This window comes from Bos javanicus, chromosome 4 (genome assembly GCF_032452875.1).
Source record: "Bos javanicus breed banteng chromosome 4, ARS-OSU_banteng_1.0, whole genome shotgun sequence".
NCBI classification, from domain to species: domain Eukaryota; kingdom Metazoa; phylum Chordata; class Mammalia; order Artiodactyla; family Bovidae; genus Bos; species Bos javanicus.
The window spans coordinates 92,096,631-92,109,165 of NC_083871.1; the positions used below are offsets into that span (position 1 = coordinate 92,096,631).

General features: G+C 49.8%; 1 protein-coding gene across 6 annotated transcripts in view; it reads right to left on the reverse strand.

Moving 5' to 3' along the window:
* The window catches only part of GRM8 (glutamate metabotropic receptor 8), an 872,326-nt gene extending 868,474 nt beyond the window's left edge, over positions 1-3,852 (reverse strand). For 3 of the 6 annotated variants that reach the window (XM_061414603.1, XM_061414600.1, XM_061414605.1), the window contains exon 1: positions 3,080-3,166. The gene's annotated coding sequence lies outside the window, so the exon portion shown is untranslated. Of the gene's footprint in view, positions 1-523; positions 652-1,697; positions 1,909-3,079; positions 3,167-3,765 lie in introns of those variants that run through there. The other 3 variants (XM_061414604.1, XM_061414601.1, XM_061414602.1) reach the window with 3 other exon arrangements.
* Positions 3,853-12,535: the final 8,683 nt, after the last annotated feature.

A 12,535-nucleotide genomic window follows, 5' to 3' on the forward strand; every position in this document is an offset into this window, starting at 1 on the left:
GCAAATTCATCAACAGGGATCAAAACCTGAAGATGCATTACTTGTCACCCCCAACTGGAACATCTGCATTTTATAACACTGTTTCCAGGAGATCCACAATTTCTTTACCAAAGAAATGTCTCTAATAGTGATTAGGACTGACATTGTAACAAGTCAAAGTGGGGAGTGACCCTGAGTCTGGAGCCTCTCAAATCCCTCCCACAGCAATGCCCACCACTTGGAAGGCAGGTCCTGGGAGAAGAATGCACCGTGCTCAAGGTCCTCAGTCAGGGAGTGAGTTATCACAACTTGAATTCAAGTACTAAGTAGAAATGAAAATCAAAGAACTCTCTGAGCTAAGAAAGAAAAGAGGAAGAAGGGGAGAGGGGAAAGCAGGAAAGGAAGGGAGAAAGGGCGGGAGGAGGAAAGAAAGAAAAGAAAGGGAGGGAGGGAGGGAAGAAGGAGGGAACGGAAAAAGATAGTTCAAATCTAAATTTCTAAATCTAAATCCAAACCTAAATTTAGCAAACAGAACTCCGCCCACCTTGGGATGGAAACATTATAATCTAGCTGATTCTCCATTTATATCCATTTCTCCCAGAACATCATGGGGTGACCGTGCCCCCACCAGAGCAAACTACATGAGTGAGTCTGGTGATGTCCAATCAGGTCCTGTCAAGAAAACATCAGCAATTACCTGAACCTTAAAACACCAGCCTATTCAACAGGCATGGAGATGTGGCCAGATCTTTGTTGTGGGTCCAGTTAAGAGATAAGTCCATGCAACCATTTCTTTTTAAGATATTGGGACAGCACAACCCCACTCCCCAGATGAAAGCAAAGTCCTCTTTCTGTTGGGCATCCTAACTACAGGAGGAAGAGGACAAGAAGGAAGTTGGAGGGGGAAAAAATCGTTGCTACCCTGTGCACATGTGTACAGTGTCCTGTGTCTCATGCCCTGAAGATAGTGGAACGGTTCTTCCACAATGATTGGCATGAGATGTTGCCAGTGTGAATGTCAGCGGGTTGTTGCTGCACAAATACCAATTAAACAAGCCCCACAGCAGCTGCAACCTGCCCAGCCAACTCTGAAAAGAGCACATCTCTCCAGACCTCTAACTTTCTCCCGCACTCACTGGAGCTCAACTCTTCCTTTTATTATTCCTTTTGGCATTAGATGTTTTTAGAATTATTCAAGTAGTAATAATTTGTAAAAGGAGCAGGAGGGCAGAACTAGTTAGCACCAACCAAATAGAGCAAATGAAGCCTAAATAACAGTAAAGAGCTGTGTTCTCAGCATCTTTTTCTTTAGTCTAGATAAATCCTCTGCTGGGAGCCTCCTCTTATCTATTCCTCCCCAGATCCCTGGTTTAAAAGCAAAAATGACAATTTCTTTGTCTTTATCCCAAGTATGATACAACCTGTAAGTTGACTCTGAAATGAGAAAACTGCATTTAAAAAAATCTTACTTCATTTTCCCTGATGGGTAAAGCTTTTCTCTTCAAAATCATCAAACTACATATTTTCAAGAACCAGGCAATGAATTTCATATAGCTGATTCTGTCTCTGACAGAGATCTTTCAGGGCATTAGTCACAAGCAAGTGACCGAGGTAAACTAAAGTGGTTTCTGTAGCCATTTGCAATTATTGACAAACAATTTCATAACGGAAAATGGAAATTACAGTCGAGTGCAATAAGCTGTTTATCCAAGATCTACCTGCTGGTGGCTCTTTTTCTCTCTTTTTTATTTTTTTTCTTTCAAGCGAAACAGCAGCTATCATCGAACTCCCGTTTAAGATGTGTCTTAGTATCTCCACCACCAACCCGGTTTTCCAGTTCGTCTGTTGGCAGAATTTGTATTCAAGCGCTGTGGTGGCCGAGACGGTAGCTTATTCTTGGGTGTTTGCGAGACTCCAACGCCGTCAGGTCTATGGGAAGGGATCACCCCCAAATGGCAAATAGGGCATTTACTCCTTCTCGAGCAGGACTCGCTTCGGGGTCTGAGGGTTTGGGGCTTCTGCAGCTGGCGGGTGGGTCTGTTTTCATCCCCACCCTCCTAGGCGCTCACATACTCTCTGATCCTGGGCTCCGTAATTTGGGCCACCAGGGAAACAAGTCTTCAGGGCAGCCTGGATGGCGGGGGGTGTGGGGGGTGGGGTCTTGCGCAGTTGGGTGACTCGCACACCCTTCTGCATTTCATTTGCACCAAGAGTTCGACAGACGTTGGGGGTGGAAAAGAGGGGGTCTGTTATATTTTCACCAACTGTACGAACCTCAAGGGATCTCCAAGCTGTTTAGCTGAGCAGCTGGGCTTGCTCTCGGTGCGGCTCAGAGGATTCTCTACCTCTGCCGAGATTTCAGCCCGCAGCCACTCACCCCACCCCCGCTCCCCTCTTCCCTGCCGCATCTTCCTTTTTCTTCTCAGTTCCTTCGACTGTTGAACCCAGGCTCCCGGTAGAGCCAGGGCCTTAGGAGAACTACCCTGTCCTCTGGCTTTCCCGCGCCGCCGGGGTATTGCGGCGCCGCCCCAGTCCCCCCGCGCCTGGGGAATTTAGGTTCCGCGCGCGACCGGGCAGGGAGCGCCTCCGCCCCCGCCGCACCTGGCACCCAGAGTACCCACGCCCCGCGCGGGTCGGTGCCAAACTGGGGCCACACTGGCCGCAGGTGCTTCGGGGGAGCTGCCCGGTGCCTCGCCTTTGCTTTTTAAACTCAAGATTCCTGAGACCATTCCTTCCGCCTTCCCGCCCCCCACCCCCCACCCCCCGTCGCCCCCCGCCATCCCCAGTAGGACACGGAACTCCGATGTTTTCCCGAAAGCTGAAAAAGGGGGGTCGGGGTGGGAGGGTGGGGGGAATCCCAGTCTCACAGAGCTAACTCAGTGAATGCAAACTCGAGGCAGACGTATCCTATGTCGCGATGTGGGGTCCCGCGAACGCCTCAAGTACCCGGCTTCTCCCGCGACCCCTCATCTTTCCTAGATTCTGGTTAGATTCATCCAACCCCACGCTCAAGAAGGCGGGGGGCTGGGGTTACCCCAACTCATCCTGGAAGCCTGTAACTTCGGAAATCCCTCCCGTTACATTCGCAGAACGGAGGTACCTCGTCATCTCGGCGGGGCAAGTCCGGATTCCTCCAGGAGTAGGTCCGGGAGGTCACCCGGGCAGGCAGTCCGAGGAAGAACGCTTTACAATCCTGCCGCCGCGCGCCCCATCCGAGCACTCTAGGCGCGCCTGCCCCTTCCCGTCACCCTTCAGTCTCCCATTCGCCGACTAAACTTTTGGGGGACCACATCTCCAAGCCTCAGGAGTTCCATGCTAAAGCCTCCCTCTTTTCCGAACCTCTTCACTGGAATGTAATCACGGGAAGATAAGAGGGGTGGCTGCCTTGTTCTTTGCAACGTAAAATCAACAGACACCCAATCAAGCTCCAATGCCCGGCCAGCCCCTCGCCCCCTGGTGCCCACTCTCCCTCGCCTCCCCCCCATTCCCGTCACCTCCGCCCACTAGTTCTCTCCCAGATTCCGGGTGAGCAAGGCCATCTACTTGCACGCCAGAAAAGCAGATCACTAAAGTGATCTGAAAGAGACGGTGCACCTGCCTGGCCACTGGATGGTTTGGCGGAAGAAAACGTAAAGAGGAATTTAAACGGGGCAATTTTCTTTTTTTCCGCAAGCACAGCCTTTGGGGAGAGTTGGGGGGGGGGGGGGCTTTTTTTTTTTCTTCTTCTTCCTGAGGTTGGGCACTTGCTTTCCTCTTTTCCTCCTTCCACTGCTCGGCGAGTCTTACCCTGCTCCCCGCAGAGGGCGCGGTGAGAAAGCCCGCTGGGGGCCCGCCGCTCCATGTCAGCGCCGCTGCCGCGCGAGGCGAGCACCGCGGCCGCACTTGTGGCTGGTCTCGGGGCTGAGGGGGCTGAGCTGGCCGTGCCGGCGCCAAGTCTCTTCCATGTGAATAACAAATACTCCCACCCGCGGCCGCGATTGGTCTGCGCGCCGCGCCTCCCGATCCTCCGCCTGCGGCCATTCACCCCGCGCGGCGCGCGGAGCCGCGGCCGGGATCGCGCCCGGGATCGCCAATCGCTTCGCGCCAACCAGTCACCCCGGGAAGCGGGAGGAGGAACTCCGAGGGGTGGGAGCCCCTGGATTTCGGTGTCTCAGAGCTGCCCGGGTGCGGGCAGGGAGAGAGTCACTCAGCCGGCGGATTCCCTCTCTGCGCTACATCATCTCAGTCCTCAGCGATGCGGGGAACAGAAATGTCAATAGTTCTGATTTTTAAAAATCACCCCATCCGCCCCGCCCCCAACAAAAAAGGGAGGACCCAAAGACGCGGGGCGGGGCAGGGGAGAAGGAGGATAGTGGCGGGGAGGGTAGGAAGAAGTGCGGGCGGCTGGAAGGAGGAATATGGCTGGGAAGCAGCTGAGTGCCTCTGAATGCCAGGATAGTCCGGGACCCGCGCGGTAAGCGCCGCACCAAGGCCACCCGGAGCCCGAAGTCGGGACCGCGAGCCCGGGGCTCGCCTTCATCAACGCCGCTCCGAAAAGGGTCCCGGTGAAGAATACATGGTGGACCGCACCTGTCCCGCCCCACGCTTTCCTGTCGGGGATGCTCAACGTAAAGCCTCCAGCCGCGCGCTTCCCCTGCAAAGTTTGCTCGCGCCGCGCTGCCGCTCAGCCATTTGTTCTGCCCGGCGGCTCGGGAGATCATCTCCCTGCCCTTGACTCCCACGGCGCAGTCTATCGAGCCCCCGCAGCCCAAGCCCTGACACAAGACCCGCCGGCTGCCGGCCCTGCGCATAAGGGGGTGAGGGCCGGCACGATGGCCGGCGTCTTATTGAGGTGATTCTAGCAGCTGCAGATGCGGGGCTGCAAAATCCTGGAGACCCATGCCCGCAGCTCCTGGGTTCCCGAGGGGAAATCGGGAGTCCCTTCGCCTCCAGCTGATGCAAGCCCACCGGACTCTACGACCACGGCCCAGCGGCCCTCCCGCACGCGTTACCGCCCAGGCACCTCGCACTTGTTTGAAAAAAGAAGTGAGAGAGCCCCCTCGCCGCCCAGCGCCTGGGGGATCTGCGGCCCACCCGACCTTGTGTTGGTGAGAAAGTTCCATCTAGAGGCGGCCGCGCGCAACTGCAGCCCGCGCCCCAGGCCCGACCTCCTGCCCTGGCCGCCGAGTGAGCCCAGGACAGAGCGTCTCCTCTCCCCACTGTCCAGACCGCGTAGGAACGTGGAGGAGAAAGGAACCGCCAGTGGAAGATGGGGAGGATGGAGGAGGGGAGGACAGGCCCGGTGCAAGGCAGGCCCTCTCTCCCCAGTCGGCATCTCTGCAATGAATTACACCTTTCAAAGCATCATGAACTTCGTAAGCATGATGACAGGTACCTTGCATTAATCTCTGTATATTGCTTATCCTGTGTGGGCTTCTTTCGTTCCCACATCAACTGTCAGGTGATCAAAATTATTAAGTCCACTCTACAGGTGAAGAAGGAAACCGAGGCTTAGAGACACAACTGGAAGGCCCTCGAGCTAGAAATCAGAGCTGCCCGGCTTCCAAGCCCCATACACACTTATCTGGGGCTGTTGCTTTTCCCAAGGCTGGCATTAATGTACCAAGTTTCCTCTTTCATAAAGCCACACTCACCCTTTGTCACTTAGAAAAGTCTACAGGTTTCCAGCTCAGCAGACCTCTTCTCTGTTCATTTCCATCTCTTCCTGTTCCTTTTCTCTCCCATCACATGAGGGGCTGTTCAGACATAGAATCATCCACCTGGCGGGAGGATGGAGAGTTTGGAGAGAGAAAATGGGCTGGATCCCCTGTCCTCAAGTTTCTACCCGGGAATCCCAATTCACTGTGAATGCACAGCATAGCCTTGAAGGGAGTGACCAGCAGACAGTGCAGCCTGGGGCAGTGCAGAGAGAAGAAGCCTTCACTGATACAGAGATGGGGCTGGGAGGGCTCGTGGGCCACATGTCTGCACATGAAGTTTGGGGGACTTTCTTACCCACTGAAAGGGATCCCTCCTCCCCCAGGTGTGGGAAGGTAAACTCAGAAGCCTGATTCCGTAGTCAACAGCCCACCCCACCCCACACTGTAGACTGGTGATATCTGTCTCAGCTTTACTATGTGAGCATTAATACGTTTGGGTGGGGGGGGTGGGGAGAGATGAAGGGGAAGACAGGCAGAGTCAGCCCAAAGGTACATGTGCCCACAGAGCTACTGACTGCACGGTAGCCTTCAGGATCTGCTAGAGACCAGCCATGGGGCCAGCAGGGCTGTCGCCCAGGAGAGCACAGAGGGCAGTGCCCTGGCAATCTGGTGGGCCTGTGTCAGAAACAAGGACAGCACAGCTGGTTGTGGTTTTGGAGGGCTGGCCAGGCAGAGTGAGCTGCTCAGGGAGAAATGCCTAGCGAGCCTGCTTTTCTTCTTCCTCTATTGATCACTGCCTGTGGAGAACTGGCGCCCTGCACACATGTACATCGTGGTCTCTTCCGGTGCAGCCCTCGCAAAGATGAGCAGAATTGACCTCTCCAGGGAGAGTATTGGGCTTCCCTGGTTACTCGGACGGTAAAGATCTGCCTGCACTGTGGGAGACCTAGGTTTGATCTCTGAGTCAGGAAGACCCCCCTGGAGAAGGATATGGCAACGCACTCCAGTATTATTGCCTGCAGAATCCCATGGTCAGAGGAGCCTGGCGGGCTACAGTTCACGCCATCGCAGAGTCAGACACAACTGAGCAACTAACACATACAGGGGAAAGTATAATTCTGATGTTCAGTTCTGCATCCTCTTTAACTCTCGAAAGTCAGAACAGGGCTATCATCCCAGTCCTACATGAAATCTGGTCCATAGAGAACAGATTCATTCTACATTTCTAAGAGTGTTTCTAGTGACTTTATCTGGTGGCCCCTGAGCAAGTGACAAGCTTATACACAGGTTAGAATCCAGACAGACTGACAGCCACGTCAGGGCACAGGAAGAGAGACCATCTCCAGGAGTCACTGGTCCCTGTCAGTGACAGTCACATGGAAAAGGCAGTCAGCAGTCCCAGCTGGACTCATCCTGCTCTCATCATATGGCTCCTCTCACCTTTTGCTGCAGCCCACGTCAGCAGCTCATTCCAGAACCACCAGCCTGGTCCCGCCTTGGGCTACCATACCACAGTAGGAAATGTGTCTTTGGAAAGTGTCTGACCTCATCATCCATCCCACCCCCAAATATTTATGCCAGCCAAATCTATTTCCTGATGGTTAATCCTCCAAGAAGATTTGCCTGTAATCTCTTCACTTTTCCATTGATTTAAAATGTGAAAAACTGCCCATGTGTTAGAAAATGCAAAAAACAATGCCATATGTTTGGGGTCCATTTAACTCAAGCTGTGATATGTATTTCACACATGGAGATTTATGCCACAATTCCTGCTTTGGGGTAATCACTGAGACTCAGAACCTTGCAGGCTACTCACCCAGAAGGAATATTGATGGCAGGAAGCTCCCACATGGGACAAAGCTGACAGAGCAAAGTGGGAATAAAATTTATTTCTTCCGGAAACTCAGACTATATATATATATATATATACACATACATATATAAAAAAAATTTTTTAACTAGACTGTCTGCAAGTGGTGGTGAGTGTACCAATGTGGATTTTGCTCACTTTATGAAAGCACTGGCTCCTGGAAGCAAGATTAGACGTGTGAGATTGACAGACAGGGCCAATGAAGTTCAAGTGTGCCCCTCCCCTACCTGCAGGCACCAGGGAAGGGATTTCCTGAGAGAGGATTGATGACATTGTGTATGTGCATCCCTGCTGGCTTCAGCTGGGCTCCTCCAGAAGCACAACCTGAGATTTAAGGGCAGGCAGTTTAAGAAGGGGCTTTCCTAGTAGCTCAGATGGTAAAGAATCTGCCTACAATGCCAAAGACCCAGGTTCAATCTCTGGGTCAGGAAGATCCCCTGGAGAAGGGAATGGCAACTCACTCCAGTATAGTTTATTTAAGAGGTAAAGGAAAGGAACTTCCCCAGTGGTCCTGTGGTTAAGACTTTGCCTCCCAATGCAGGGGATGTGGGGTTGATTCCCAGTTGGGGAGCTAAGATCCCATGTGCCTCTTAGCCAAAAAACAGAAGTAATATTGTAACAGATTCAATACTCTTTAAAAAAAATGATCCTCCTTAAAAAAAAAAAAAAATAGGTGAAGAAGGGCCCAGAAGTGGAGTGAGCAATTGAGTCACAATACAGTACATTATCAAGCCAGCTGCCCCTGTGGGGCCTGCGGGATTTTCATGTTTTGCAAACATTCCAGGTGACTCTGATGACTTTCCCTAAAATGGGAAACCCACTGCTTTCAGGAAATCATTCTCCTCACAATCAACAGGCAGCACATTTAAATACATAAAAACTTAACTTGCAGAGCCTAGGGGAACAGACCTTAGAACTCAGGAATCCCTGGAGGAGAGAGGCCCGTGCCAAGTCTGTGGTCACGGAAGCTCCTCGTTTCCACTCTTTTTAAACCAAGAAAGTTCCACCTAGTGTTTTCTGAGGGCAAAAAGGGCTGAGTCTCTGCTGCCCTAACTTTGTCACTAACAAGTCCTTTCATTTTCACCTTTTAACATTTCTACACCTCAATTTCTTACCTGTTATATGGGTGTGGCAGAGACTTGTCCAACCGAGATTCATCAGTAGTGTGAAGTTGCCACAAGAAAGTGATATGCGTGTGCATGCGCCCACACACACACACACACAGGGGCTACATTTCCCTACCGTCCTTCCATCTAGGATCCAGCCAGAGCCATGTGTCTACTCTTTGTAGAATGAATGAACAGAAATGATACAGATCATTTCTGGCCCAAGGAAATCAAGAAGAAAATGCTTCCTCACCCTCTCTTTCCCCTTCTTCCAGTGGGAAGCAAAGATTTCCATGGTCCTAGGATTGGCAGCTTAAGATGGAAGGGCCCTGGGTCCTCCAATTGCCAAGCTGAGGAATGCACCCTGCTTGCCAGAACATCCATATTGAATTGTTGGGAGAGCAAGAAACTCTTACGTGTTGTCACTGAAATTTAAGGATTCAATTGTTATAGCACCTAATTGTTACTCCGATAAGGCGGTGTTGGAGGAGGTCATCAAGAAGCCGTGACCTCTTGACCAGCAAGCTGACCCCGAACAATCAAGGGTCTCTCACTCCCCTCACCTGTCCCTGGAGTGTACAGCTGCCTCCCGTTCCCATGTTAGCAGCTGTTTCAAGGTCATGGCCGCAACTGTGAGAGAGTGAGGTGCTGTTGAGCTTGTTGGACTGAATATGTAACTGAACCCAGTTAAGGCTTCTATATAAACTTTTAAGATTCTGGTGAGTCAATGTGAACATCTACTCACCTCACAGTCGCCTTAGATAAGCCTCAGATGTTGCCTTGCTTATTATTAAACCCGTCTGGAGTGGTCCGCCTCATTCTCCAGACTCTCCTTGCCCTCCATGTTCAGGGCCAGTTTCAGATCTCACCCAGGGAGTTCCCAAGGTTGCAAGCCAGCAAATGGACATGGTAACATCTGTCCCCACTTGAGATCAAGCTGAGCAGGTCACATACCCTCCCGCAGCACCATTGATGCACCCAGTGGCATGGAGCCATGTCCACATCCTTCACAAGCCCAGTCCTCCCTACCCCTCACATAGTTGGGCCTGAGAGAAGGAAACGATGACTAATGCAGCTCCTCTACATCACTGGTGTTTGCCTCCTCCCAAAATAGCCACTTGACGTAACATCTTCAAGCCCAAGGGACTGTACTTGTGAGGAAGAAATTGCTTTTCACTTCTTATATGAAAGAAAGAAGAAAGTGAAGTCGCTCAGTTGTGTCCGATTCTTTGCAACCCCATGGACTGTAGCCTGCCAGGCTCTTCTGTCCATGGGGATTCTCCAACCAAGAATACTAAAGTGGGTTGCCATGCCCTCCACCAGAGGATCTTCTGAACCCAGGGATCAAACCCAGGTCTCCCACATTGCAGGCAGATTCTTTACCATCTGAGCGACCAGGGAAGCCCTAGTACAGAGCTCTAATCATGCATGTCTATAGCTTGTCGAGCACTCAGAGCATTTGTTATGCAAGGAAAAGCACCCTCCATTTGTAAAACACTCTTCAACTGACAGAGAATTAGATATTGTTGCATTGAAAAAGGAAAAACATAAGGGTTTAAGGTAGAGAACCAACAATAGGAAGGGATTTCAATGCTTTTTAATAGCTTTTTTTTTTTTTGTATTGTGAATTGCACTCATTTCACATGCTAGCAAAGTAATACTTGAAATTCTTCAACATAGGTTTCAACAGTACATGAACCAAGAACTTCCAGATGTTCAAGCTGAATTTAGAAAAGACAGAGGAACCAGAGAGGAAATTGCCAACATCCATTGGATCATAGAAAAAGCAAGAGAGTTCCAGAAAAACATCTACTTCTGCTTTATTGATTATCCCAAAGCCTTTGACTGTGTAGATCACAACAAACTATGGAAAATTCTGAAAGAGATGGGAATACCAGACCATTTTACCTGCCTCCTGCAAAACCTGTATGCAGGTCAAGAAGCAACAGTTAGAACTGGACATGGAACAACAGACTGGTTCCAAATAGGAAAAGGAGTATGTCAAGGCTGTATATTGTCACCCTGCTTATTTAACTTATATGCAGAGTACCTCATGCAAAATGTGGGCTGGATGAAGCACAAGTGGGAATCAAGATTGCTGGGAGAAATATCAATAACTTCAGATATGCAGATAACACCACTCTTACAGCAGAAAACGAAGAGAAGCTAAAGAACCTCTTGATGAAGGTGAAAGAAGAGAGTGAAAAAGCTGGCTTAAAACTCAACATTCAGAAAACTAAGATCATGGCATCTGGTCCCATCACTTCATGGCAAATAGATGGGGTAACAGTGGAAACAGTGAAGGACTTGACTTTCTTGGCTCCAAAATCACTGCGGATGGTGACAGCAGCCAGGAAATTAAAAGATGCTTGCTTCTTGGAAGAAAAGCTATGACAAACCTAGACAGCATATTAAAAAGCAGAGACATTGCCAACACAGGTCCATCTAGTCAAAGGTATGGTTTTTCCGTGGTCATGTATGGATGTGAGAGTTGGACCATAAAGAAGGCTGAGTGCCAAAGAACTGATGCTTTTGAACTGTGGTGTTGGAGAAGGCTCTTAAGAGTCCTTAGACTGCAAGGAGATCAAACTAGTCAACCCTAAAGGAAATCAATCCTAAATATTTGTTGGAAGGACTGATGCTGAAGCTGGAGCTTCAATACTTTGACCACCTGATGCTGGGAAAGACTGAGGGCAGGACAAGGGGAAAACAGAGGATGAGATGGTTGGATGGCATCACTCAATGGACATGAATTTGAGCAAGCTCCAGGAGATGGTGAAGGACAGGGAAGCTTGGAGTCCATGGAAGCTGCAGTCCATGGAATCTCAAAGAGTTGGACACGACTGAGCGACTGAACAACAACAGTAGTTTGTGTACAATATTATATTGTAAAGATCTTTAAAGATTACATTCCACTTACTATAAAACATTGGCTATATGCCCCATGTTGTACAATATATCCTTATATCTTATTTTAGACTTAATATTTTGTACCTCTTAATCCCCTAACCCTATATTGCCCCTCCCTGCTTCCCTCTCTCCCACTGATAACCACTAGTTTGTTCTCTGTATCTTTGGGTCAGCTTCTTTTTTTTTTATATTCACTACCATGTGACTCAGCAACCGCACTCCTGGGTATATATCTGAAAGAAACAAAAACACTAATTTGAAATGATACATGCACCGCAGTGTTCATAGCAACAGTATTTATAGTAGCCAAGATATGGAAACAAGCTAAAGGTCAATAAACAGATGAATGGATGAAGAAGATGTTTTATATATATATACATATGTCTTTTGGGTCTTTGCATGTGTGCTTGGTCATGTCTGACTCTTTGCCACCCCGTGGACTTTAGCCACTAGGCTCCTCTGTCCATGGGCTTTTCCAGGCAAAAATACTGGAGTGGGATGCCATGTCCTACTCCAGGGATCTTTCCAACCCAGGAATGGAACCCAGGACTCCTGTGCCTCCTGCATCGGCAGGCAGATCCTTTACCACCAGCGCCACCTGGGAAGCCCATGTACATGTATGCACACACACTGTAGAGTACAACTCGTCCATTAAAAAGAATGGAATTTTGCCAATTGCAGCACCATGCATGGACCTGGGGGTATTATGCCAAGTGAAATCAGCAGGACTAGGACAGATACTGTATGATGTCACTTATTTGTGGAGTCTAAAAAATACAGCAAGCTAGTGAATATAACAAAAAAGAAGCAGACTAGTGGTTACAGCTTTCATTTTATTCTTTTACTTCCGGATGATCACATAGCAGTCTAGAGGATTTCTCCTGCTGGTACCTGACTGCTGTACTACTGACTGCTTCCCCCTTTTTCTCCTTTTCCTCTTCCCTTCTTCCATATTCAGATACTTAGTGACTTTATTAGGAGGAAGAAAAGTGAAAAAGATGATCGTTGTTTGGAAGCATTATTGCGCTTTT